Raw genomic sequence first — 13,226 nt, forward strand, 5'->3', positions numbered from 1 at the left:
GACTTCTAGAATGGGCTTAGGCACTGACTCGACTAGTCTTATCCATGTGTGTTTTAACTCCTTATTCTAGAACCCCATTTTTATTTAGCGTTCCTAATCATGCACCACTTTGTCACACAATCTATTTTGCTAAGATTTCCTTGAGAATGTGCCACAGGATTTCGACCGGAGTTAAATTTGGTGAATTTCCAAAACAATCTAGGACTATAGTTGTACTATCCAATATGAATCTTCTGACAAATTTTGAATTGTTTCATATAGCGAGGTCATGCTGAAATGTTTCTGCAAAGGTTTTTGAGAATTTCATAACGCAGTAATTTAAAGTTTCCTTGAATTATGATGAATTGATCAATGCATCAATAGGAACTAGAGTTCCAGTACAATCCGCTATGAAACAAAAATCCAAAACATTCGTATTATAGTGTACTTTATGGCTGAGGTCTTATTGATTCACTCTTGCTTTGTTATATGTGCAACCATGAATAATCGCTTTGCTTCATTTAATGTATCAAATATCTCTTAATAGGCTTTCTTGCTTTTCGACCAGCAATGAGAAGCATACGCTGAATGGTGAAATTGTACATATCAATAGAAAATGGATATCTTATATGGCAATATTTTTGGGGATTAATAATGCTATTTTGGAGGACGAATCGATCAGATTTTGGAAGTGTTTACCTTTTCCTTTCACATTTCCTCTTCCTTTCTGAAGACAATGATCCATTTCTATCGTGCCTCTTCAGAATTCGAGAAGCGCTCGATTTTTCAACACCGGCCGCGAAAGGAATATTTGTTACAGTTCTGGATGTGTGATTGTTAAATGCGATAATCTTTGCTCTCATTTTAGGCATTATATTCATTTTCAGTGCCATGGAATGAATGAATTCAAAACATATATAAACGGTATGCAAGAGTAGCTTCCTCCTCTTCTCACAGAAGGAATCTTAAAATGATGCGCGATTTTTTAAAATTCTGTGAAAAGGCTGCTTTGTCCCATTTAATTTGCTGACTATTGTATGACACGCTCTTCAAAACAAGTGGTAGTTACTAAAAACACTGTCATTGGAGCGGTTAAATATTCATATAAGTACATTCCATTTCCATCGGTATGGCAAAAGCGTACAGAGGCTTTTACTGTACTATAAAAAATTCGTCTTCTTCGATTTTTTTTTATTTGCAATGTGGTTTTAAAAGTATAAATTATCGTCTGCTACTTGACTGTTTTGTTTTCATGCAAAATGGCGCTTTTAAAGAAACAATGAATGGAATGCTATGTTTGTGTTCTTTTTGAAGAAAATTATACGCACCTAACTTTAACGCTGATCTTGAGCTATGGAACAACCACTTTTCATTGGTGAAAAGATGCGTATAATTTTCTTCAAAAATTGATGGTGTTTTTGTATCTAAAGTTATAATTATGAAAGTTATAATTATCTAAATATATTATGAAAGTGTTTTATATCTAAAGTTGTTAATTAAGTAAATATTGTTAACAAACTTCGAAGCCCGGCTTCGAGAAGAAAAATTGTTCCAAGTGCATATCCAAGGAAAAAGCGGAGTATTTCGAATGTTGCAAAGTAAAAGAAAATCCGCCAATTTAAAGGACAGTCGCAAAATTATTAAAAGGCTCAGTGTAAACTGTAAAAAAAGTGATTAATGCTGATTTGAATCTTAAAACGGCGCAAAAACGTAATGTGCATAGTTATGCTTCACGACATATCGCCGAACGCAGAACGCGCTGCAGAATTTTTCATGATAATAGTTGCCCGGTTAAAAATGGAAACATTTTGTCACAATAGATGAATCTTGGTTGTATATAAATAACTACAACAAAAGAAGATCCATTTATTATCATCAAAAAGGAGCAAACATTTTAAATGCTTAAAATAGGGTCCAAAGAAGCTAAAGAAAGTTTTGAAAGGGATTTTTGATTGTTGCTAGTTTTTCATATAACGGTAAATTGAAAATAAAAAGCGTGGAGAAAAATGCTAATGTCTGCTTCACATATTAACAGGAATATATTTTGTACCCAATTTGCAAGTAGAAGACACCCTCTCTTTAACCTCAGTGGTATCAGTCGGTAGACCTGCATCAAGACAAAGCAAATAGATACGTCAAAATTCGCTGTTAACTGCTGAAGAAAATGAAGAAATAAACGGGTATCGAGGCCAATACCTTTCGCTCAAAACTGACTAAATCTCCTGATGTATCTATTACCCATGGAATGTTGCGGTGTTGGACTTTAAAAAAGCGGATTGTCCGAAGGTCGACCTTCAATCCTCCTTGAACTTTGGAAAGTTGTTCCAGAGGAATGGCAAAAAGTATCTCTTAAATACTCTTAAATCTCTTCTGCAATAAAAAGCTTTATTTTCTTGGAAATTACTGTGCGAAAAGATAGTGAAGAGTAAGGGTTATTAAATACAGCATTTAAAAGCATAAATTCTATGTAAAATATTTCTGCAAACACAATGAAAATCGTTAGAGAAATGTACGAACAATCTCTGCATAAAGGAGTGTAAGTGATCATCCAACAAAACTAAACACTTAATGCTGTGAAGATGCTTAGTAAAGGATATTCCGTGATAACATTTGGTGTGAACATTTGAATCGTGATACGGGCACAAAACTAATAGATATAAAGATTATGTGGGGTTTGAGGCCAATAATACTTCTGGTGCTGATAAAAAATTGTTAGCTAAAACATTTGCATACCATTTCTTTAGTCCATGAAATTCCTTCTGAAAAATATCATCCACGTTACAGGGTGAGAGTTTTATACAACTACTTGTAAAATCCTTTAAATTAGAATGCAGTATATTGAGTTTGTATTGGCATTTTTTGTATTAAGCATCTTATTCATTTTATTTTTCTTTACACTTTTTATGCGAAAGTATTTGGCGCAAACTTTAAGCTACCCAGACAAGGCAGATGTTCTCACCCTTAAAAACCTTCCCAAACAATTGGTTTCATAATTCAGCTTGAACGTTTGTAGTTTTCTGCTGCGTAGGCAGATGACATTTATTTGACAGCCATATTTAAGTTACTTTCAAATTTATTGTTTACAGTTTAGCTGATTGTGGTCTTATGTACTGATGACGTGTTCGATCTTTAGAAATCCGAATTTTTCGTTCGCCCCCTTTCTCCTTAGTTCCTCCATTGTCCCTTTCGGGAATTGCAGTCAAGGCTTATTCATGTGAGCTGGTCCTGAGGCTTTACAAAGTAACATAGCCCTCGCGACGGCTTGGTTCAGTTACTGCTCAGTATACATCAGTATTGTAATCTTAAACTATGTATTCTTCTAAGAATGTAGGTTTTTTTTAAAAGAATAAGTATTTTGTCAGTAGTTATCAGTAATTTATCCGTGACTACGATTCATTTGCTTTACTCTTACTGTAACCACATTCTTTAAAAATTAAATGACTCGCATAATTTTTGTCTCAATTTGTGGACTATAAAACAAATTAAAAATTCGAGGAGTCCTAGGGTACTTCTTTGTAGCGAAATTGAGTCTTATTGGACTACTGGATAACGCTGATCTTGAGCTATGGAACAACTACTTTTCATTGGAATTCGCTTAATACAATTAATATACAGTCCTTTTCTAAAGTTCTTCCTTCAATATTCCTATCACTGTATACTTGTGGCCTTTTAAATAACTGTTTAGAATTTGGGACCCGCTCATATTCGCTTGAAGAGTTCTATTATGATAATCGTTTAAAGTTTGAAGTTCGAACGCTGGTAAATTCGAAGATTTTTGAGGTATGATTTAATATTCGGAATTCGTATTAAAAGGTGACAAATACATGCATCAAAATTGTAATCAAATAATACTGCTGTAATCAGATATGAAATGAATAAAATTCATTAAAGTTAAATAAAATTTTATTTGTTTATTTTGGAACTGCTACATTAGCAATAAACTTGAAAAACATATTTTCTTAGTTTACATTTCTGTAGATGAAGTCATTCTTCTTGCATTTTCACTAACTCGTAAAATTGCTAACATTGTTCTCATTGGCACAGCTAGAAATTTTGCCATCCGGGCGGTTCCTGACTTAGCTGCCCTTCCTGATATGCAAACAAATAACTACAAAAATATTAAAAGGACATGTATGGAAATAAATTAAAAGTGTGTGTTTAGTTTTGAGGATAAACTTTAATTCCAACATTTTAAAATTTTATGATTATTTTGCAATTTTTTGAAACCGTCAGTTTCAAGGTATAGGTCCATCTGATTGCTACAGTTGATGTTATATAGACTGCAGAGAAAGACTTCTTAAATTAAAAACACTCATTTATATTCCTTAAATGATTTTTATTTAAAAAACTCTACTGACAACAAGCAGCGCTTACCGCAACTGACAAAAATGTCAGCAATAGTATTACGACATATGGAACTTTGTTCTGGCGATTGCGTTTAACAAAAAACTGCGAAAATTGAAAAGGAAGGTTTGCATGATTTGCTTTTGCTAGCAGTAATGAGGGAAAAAACTCTAAATACTTCTATTTTAATTATGAGCTCTTCTTTGTTACTGGAGCCCACCAGCGGCCGAGCGGTAAAGTCGTTGAACACTGGTAGTTCGGTCCGAGGTTCGAATCCCGCGAACGTGCTGGCTGCATGGGTGTTTTCGTGGTTTTCCCCATGTGTAAGGTGTATACGAGCCAGTTTCCCTTAGAAAGTCCCTCCCCTTAGGTAGATAGCCCTAGTGTGCTTTGCCATAATTTTATAAACCAAACCAAACCAAACCAAACCAAAACTTCCTTGTTAATGCCACCGTGATCATAATTTAGTTAATATTCATTATAAGCATACAAAAGTTTCAACAGAGTAAAAAAAGAATAACAAAAGTATGTAGCTCTTGAAATCACGTAGCGATTGCTTTGACTATTTTCCCTTTCATAATTATTCTTCATCTGCCTTGAAAATCCACTTGAGTAACGCCTATAATAGTCCATGAGAAAAATGTCGCGCAAAGTGGATAGCCTTTCTTACACCTCCACCTGATTACTCTATATGTTTTAAGAAGGAGAAAATATACCAAAACGTAGATGAATTTTTTAATAAAAAACTTTTTGGAATTTCTGCTCTGAAACAAAATTAAAACACTTCTCTATTATATTTGCAAGTATCTTAAAATACCGAAAGTAATGTTTATATATTTAATTATTTAAATGAAGAGGTTCCAAAACAATAACTACGTAATCAATTTATTCCTTTATCTGAAATAAAGTAAACAACTTAGACACGATATGGTTGTTTTCTTTTAATTAAAATGAGGCAAATAAAGTATCGCATTTCTTGAGTTTTTGAAGAATGAGTAGGTAGTGAACGTAGGTAGTCTTCTGCTGTGTAGGCAGATGACATTTATTTGACAGCCATATTGAATTTACTTTCAAATTTATTGTTCCAAGAATTTAAATTGCTCAAAGCAAGAGCAGTACTCATGTCTACTTTTTCCTTTTATATTACAATAATTTTTCTCTTATCACTTCTTTGTACGAAATAAAAGATCGTGAAAAATTTATGTTTTCAGTATTAACGGAAATATGCAATTCGACTATTTTTTGCGTGACGCCTGTACGTACGTACAGACCAAAAGACACTTTATTCCAAACCGCATTGTAAAATGGAATCAAAATGGAATTTGTCATGAGTTGTGTACGTACGAACGTATGCATCTGGCATAATGAAAAGCGATGGCAGTAGAAAGCTGAAATTTTGTGAAACTGCTATAACATCCACTTGTGTGCTATAACATCTGTTTGAATATGAACTACTATAACATCTCTTTCTTACTGCAGTCGGCAGTATCAAAAGTATATGTATATATATTATAAAATAAAACATTTTTTTTTGCTAGAAAAAGATCACATTATTCTGAAAATTGAAGAAATATTGTAAAAGAATTTTTTTAAACAGTAAATCAAGAATGAGTCACTCTAATCCTCTGAAAAAATATTAAAAATGAACATAATTTTTTTCAAAATTTGTAAAATTTGTAAACACGAAAGATTCTGCGATTTAATTATTTATAGTTTTACGTTCCATGCGATTTAATTATTTATAGATTTACGTTCCATTAGACTCATAAAGGGGGTAATTAATTAAAACATTAAACAATAATAATTAGGGAATACGAAACATTAATTTTTTATTGAAAAAATTCGTTTTTTTGCATTGCTAGGGTGATTGAAAAATATTACCAAGACTCACAATTAAGAAATGTCCAATAATTCTGAGAAAATAATGAAAGCAACTTGTTTATTTGTTTTAATTCTAGAATGATTTCATTGTAAAATCCGTTATAATTAATGTTAAAATAATTTATGAGCTGGCATAGTCAATAGAATTATAATTAACTGTATCTTGTGGTAATGTGTAGATATAATTTATAACAATACAATCTATTAACATATTCATATAACTGAAATATTTTGTAGAAACATCTATGACATTCTTCTTAGTTAAATATCAATAATTGAAACCCGGATTGTTATTTATTGCTTACTGGAAATATTCTAAAACGTATTTCAAAAAATAATATATACTAAAAGTAAGTTTAAATAGGCTTAAAATAATTTATAATTTTACATTATTTCTCGTCCAATTAAGTTATAATTTCTTGTAATTTGTCATAATATATAAATGCGCCGCCAAACCGGCATGGTGGTTAGTGAAACTACGTCCGTAACGAAGGGCCTGGGTTCGAATCCCGAAGAAGGCGTGGATGTTGTAATTGTATAGTTTCTTTGCCGCATAGGGACACTCTAAATATGCGGCTATTCAAAAGTCCTCTTGCGTGGGTTGATGAAGAGGGTGGTATACTCTCCGACCCACTCCTCGGGGTACTTTCCTTCAAAACTGGGGTGGAACAGGGCAAAATCGTACTGTCACCTTTATCGAGCTTTTGCCAAAGACAGGCATAACTTGTACTTCTTGCCGCGATGAAATTTGTGGGCTTGTTCAGATGTCAGTCAAGCCAGATTAGTCAAAACAAGAACACTTCAACACCTTAAAGTGCAGAAAGAACAGGAACGTTGTTATTAATAATCGAGTAGTAATGATGTTTTTTGTTAACTGGTGCAAATATAAAATCACATATTTTTTTAACTTGAGAGCAAAAGTGTAGTCCGTTGCCTTTTTGTAGTTTCCAGAACCATTTGCAAAAAATCTGAATTTAACTGGATATTTATGAAATTTGAGCACAGACGTATTAGAAGTCAGAAAATTTGTTTCGGTTGTTTTATATCATTCCTTCCTTCTTAAACCGGCTTAAAACTCCTTACCTCGCCCTATAATTTTGCAATCATTTCTCAACCCTTTCAATTACATAAATATTTTAAATGACGAAAATATTCATCTTTGGCAAATTTAAATTAGGAAAAAAAAAACTAATTTTGGAAAAATAACGAAATCTAACTTTTAATGCCGTCTCCCCGATTCATATTGTTATATTTGAGAAAATGTTATATACATTATGAAAAAATAAAAACACAAGAGGATTTTGAACTCTTACAACAAAAATTCGCAGGGATGTTTAATTTCAAAACATTTGCAGTTTTTAATGTCATGTTGAACTTCTCTTGAGTTAATTAAGTTGGAATAATCCAAGTAAATGAGTGTAAATAAAGTGCAGCAAAAATTGTGTATAATTAAATAGACGTATAGGGAAATCATGTGGTGTCCGTATCAGATTTTTAATGTGTTATATTTTATTACTAAATTTTAGATGATAAAGGAATTTCATGGAAAGAAAAATCTGGTGATTTTATTAATAGATAAAAAGTTAACATTACGTATCTACCTCTTAATGAGGATTTGTGTGACTTCAGTAAAAGTGATACCTAAATTATAGACGTTTGTCGTCAGTCGGCAAATATTAACAACGTACAGAAGCAAAACATAGTTTAGCAGCTTAAAATACAAAATTTAATTACTAAATAACGGTCATATAATATAAAACACTCACATTTTTCTTGAAATTACGTAATTTGTTTTGGCGCCACGCACCAGCGATTTGTTTTCGCTTAAAAAATCAGAGAATTATACAAACTCGGCGTTTCGCACCGCCAAACGCATAAATTCAATATTCCCTTTAGCAATTTTCCTGCAAACTTCTGTAGGAATTTTATCGAAGTTCATCTCATTGCTGACACATTCGACAAGTGCTTATTTCAAAACTCAGTTGAAAGAAAAAAAATATCACGGTTTTTCTATAAAACACTGTTAGAACCCAGATTACAGACAGGGATGCGTATACGAAAATGGCGACGTTGCTTGACTAAAGGACTGTTATGAGCACTGTTCTCTAAAGATTCCTTATAATGCATGGTTGCCAGAGTATGACGCATTCTGAAAAGTTGGCGACTTCTACTGAAATGGTAGCGATAATAGGTAAGTACCGATAACTGTTATAGAGTAAAATTTAAGCTATAGAAAATTCAGATTTATTATGGCGTAGATTTTGAATACAATTTTAAGCAGTTTAAGGGCGATTTCACAGAGCTCTTTTTGTGAGAATAATTTGCAAATGTTGCAATAGAAGCAAAATGTTTGTAGGCGAATTAACGGATGCAGCAAAGAGAAAATGAATGTAACGCCGTCTGTCAATGAAATTTAGTTAAGATGTTAGAAACACATTTTGCTTTAGAAGAAAAGAGATCTATGTCAAGAAAACTTTCCCTTTGTTTTGCCCCTCCCCGGTCCTGAAGAAGATTTATGTTAATCACTGTCGAAATTGATAGAATTTTGTTCAAAAACTACGTGAACATAAAATTTCGTTTACAACAGAGGGCTTACACATTTTTAAAACAATTCGATAAAGAACTAAAATAAGATAAATGTTTTGGAATGAAACTTTTTGACAACATCCTATTGTTTGGAATCAGAAATACCGTCCGCTTCTTTACAATTGTTACAAGTGCAAAAGAAACAAAATTATTAATCGGAAAGGAAGAAACCGCCCTCATTACTTCCGCAGGAAAAGATAACTCCAAACTAATATCCGGAAAAGGTACTTACTGTTTTCAAAATTTCTATAATTAAACTATTGGAAACAAGAGAAAATCTGCCGATGCAGAAATCAATTACAAAATATTTTAATACATGTGTAGCAACGATGAATAACCGAGATTTACAGCTCAATGAATAAACGAGATTTACAATAATGAAATAATAAATCAAGATTCACAACTAAAAAAAAAAGAAAAAAAAAAAAAAAAGCTAAAAAGCTAAAAAGCATAAAGTTCACCAGCTTTTGCCGAGGCGTGTCAAAGTAGAACAATTTGTAGAGACATGTACGAGAACTATTTAGCAGGAGACAAACACAAATACTTCGTGGCCTCGATGAAACATGGGTTTACTTATATGACTGCAACAAAAAGAGGTATATTTACTATCGAAAAAAAAATATAAACCAGGTTTCATTAATGCAAAAAATGGTTCAGTAAGCGGGATATAACTATCGTAAGTTTGTGTTGCAATGTAATAAGAAGACTGGTAAAAAATATTACAATTAACTCTCCGTACTATCAGGAGAACGTTTTACGTCCGATATTTACAGAAGACATTCCATTTCTTTGCCCAAATGACTTTGAAGCAGTGAAACTTCATGACGACAAACAGCAAGTCATACTTTGAACAGAAAAACTGGATTCCTTAAACAAATGAAGGTTGATACACGTTTTGCATGCATAGGTTTTCAATTTAATCGTGCGAAGTAACCTGACATTTCACAGATAGTCTATTATGCCTTTGGTCTCTAGAAAAGAGCTCTTTCTAAAAGCAAACAAACCAAGATGGATGGGCATTAGAAAGTAGTGGAAAACGAATAGAAATAAATATTCCTGGAGATTTCACGAAATTTAATTCTGTCTAGAAATCACTATCCAAACTTATAGACAATATGTTATCCGATCGAACACTTAAAAGAGTACTCTTTAAATTTTAAACATTCATTAAACAGATTGCTCTGAAATGGTGTGAAAACTATTCTGCACTTATATGAATTCGGGAACTAATATTAATTTCAGCCGTTTAAAATTACATTGTGAAAGGTTTACAGTCAATATTCAGCTTACTCATTGAAATGTTACAAAAAAGTTCTTTCACCTTTTCTCCCTTTTCAGATAGATAGTGATATTTAGTGCACTCGCTCTCGAAAGTTCTATCTCATCGCTTCGGAAGTACGCTTCAGCGCAAGAACCAATCCATCCTCACTCAGGAGCTCATAAATGAACAAAAGCCACTCCCTGTTGCTTTCCGCATTGAAAGGGAGGCACAAGATGGCTGAAACATTCTAACATTAGAAAAAGGGGGAAGAAAGCTCCGAATATAATGCTAGAACTTCAGAATTCTGAGCAGAGCTTTAACATTTTCTACAGGTGCACGAAAACAATTGCATGAATACATGAATACGAAATACGTTTCTTGTGGCCTAGATATACGCCATTCCATTCCATGAGGGATGTTCTAAAAGTTCGAATGTCATATTCATGTGGATTTAGGATTAGGAAGAGCGACAGGAGTTTTACGTTTGCTTTTTATTCTAGAAAACAAAAATATGAATATATAGCTGAATAACGTTTCTGTGAATTATCATATAAAAATATTGGCTTTTGAGCTATGTATCTCTCCTCCATAGAGGAACTATACTTGAAAATTTGATATAAAAAACAATGTAGAAGAATACTTTTGAGACATTTTTGGAAAAGTTTCAATCTCTTTCGATTTATTATTTATAAGCTTAATTTTTTTATATAAATAAAAGCTGAAGTTTATCTTTCTTTGTCTTACGACTTTTCTCTCATAGTTAATGTTTATTTTTAAGGAAATCTTTCTTGGAGCATTTATTAAAATTAACAATATTAGAAAATATTTGAACATTTTGTACAATATTTCGTCTCAATTTAACTTAATTTTAACTTTAATTAATCATTAAAATTATCATTAAACAATTAATCATTAAAATAGGTTTAATAAATTATATAAGCGGTCTTAATTATTCAAGAACTTCCCTTAAGCTCCGAATATAATGCTAGAACTTCAGAATTCTGAGCAGAGCTTTAACATTTTCTACAGGTGCACGAAAACAATTGCATGAATACATGAATACGAAATACGTTTCTTGTGGCCTAGATATACGCCATTCCATTCATTCAAAATTCACATACTCAAAATATAAGAAAAATAACAATCCAAAAAAAAGCACCTGTAATGACATTCTTACTTTTTTAATATCGTCAAGCTTTAAGACTGAAATTTACGTTTGTTACGTAGATGTAAAATATTTTCCGAAAACAATTTTACGTTTTTACGAGATGCTCTTATTCCCGATCCTCAAGTTTTGTTCGTATCCCTGTTATGCCCGAAACACATTTCAAATAACATTGTTACAAAATGTTATCGCCATGCATTATTTAAAGAAATAATGTAGCGAATATAAATATATATATATATATATATATATATATATAGTATATATATGGAAACACTTAACAGTCTACTAGGAATTTTAGAAATACACTGCTTTTAAAAATTTTGTTATTCTGCTTTTGAATGGTATGTGACGTAAGTGCGAAGAAAGTGATATCTAATACATAAAGCCAAAAATACAATAATAATAAAAGAATTGACAAAGCAACTGAGAAAAAAAATGATAGCTATATTTAACTATAAATATAACAACTTATTATTATAATAACTTATTATATAAAAATAAAATAATATACTGCTTTTGAAATTATTTTAATTTTATTGTTTAATATTATCTGTTATAAGTGTAAAGAAAGTGATGTTTAGTAATACATTTAAAAAGTATAAAAAATATTGTGTAAGTAGGAGAAAGTCCAAGATAAATCACCTTAACAAATATTCTGGTGCAACATTAAAATCTGGTTTCTTTCAGATATTATTTATGTTTATTTATTAATTAATTATTTTCTATTCAGATATTTTCCATGTATAATAAATAAAATTACACGTAGTAGTTTAAATTACTTTTATTGATATTTTATTTATAAGTTTAACTATTTTCAAGCTAACAAAATTTACATAATTCGAAATTTAATTATCAGATTTTTCTGAAAGGAATTTTTCGTTAGGAAAATGTTGTGAACTCCATGTACATCCTGCGAAAATCATTATCTGCACATAATGATCTAATTTAGTAATATTTAAAAGTCAAAATATATAAAACATATAAAAAGTATAAATATATAAAAAGTATAAGTCAAAATTTCAGTATTATAAAATAAATACTAATATTAATTTTGAACTTGTTCTTTGCCATTCAGTTTAATAAAATACTCATCTCACAAAATCTTGGTAATTTTAACACAAAAACTTTGATTTTCTATTTTATGGTTTAGTTTCTGCCGTCATTTCGTAACTAAAATGTCCTAAATAGATCGATGTATTTTAAATTAGTCTAAGAAAATTGCTGATAATTCTGTTACACAAATTATGAAATTAACAATGAGAAGGAAAATAGGTGTACTCCGCAAAAAATATTATTTTTTCCCTTCAAAACTGTGTTCAAATACTATATTTCATTGAAATAATTTGGTTAAGTATATGAAAATTAAAATTGAAATCCATAAAAACAGTGTAATTAATGCGAGTAATTAACGACGCCGACTGCTGTACCGGGCTTCGATTCCCGGAGAGAGCTTGAATGTTTGCACGCATATAGTATCTGTGCAGCAAGGGAACATTCAAAATACACAGCGAGTGGATATCCACACGACAGTTTGATGGTAGGCGAAGACGGGTGAGAGACCATTTCTGTCAGAATCTCGTCATAGATTTCTGTCAGAATCTCGTTTCTGTCAGAATCTAGTGATTAACAAGGCCCAGCGATGCATAATATGCTTAGGTGAATGCACAAATTACAATCTTGCTTCAACCTATACCTGTAACTAATGAAAAAAAGCAATGCTTCTTTACGCATTTAAGGACTGAAATTTTTATTGATGTCCTATGGCTGTAAATTTTGTATTTTACTGCAAATATTCTTGAATATTGCTCATAATTACAATGTACTTTTATTATTTTACTGCTCTAAAATTTAAAACCATATTCCTTACTCTTCTTTCCAATCAAATATCTTTGAAATAATTTTCCTAACATGTTTTGATATTTGCTATTCGTACAATTGATAAGACTTTATTTTAAGGAATGTTCTCTCTCCTTCCTATTTCTGAATAAACAACCTTTCGAAAATATA

Source organism: Stegodyphus dumicola, chromosome 9, assembly GCF_044657685.1.
Source record: "Stegodyphus dumicola isolate Sdum_Otavi_A_Nest chromosome 9, ASM4465768v1".
NCBI classification, from domain to species: Eukaryota; Metazoa; Arthropoda; class Arachnida; order Araneae; family Eresidae; genus Stegodyphus; species Stegodyphus dumicola.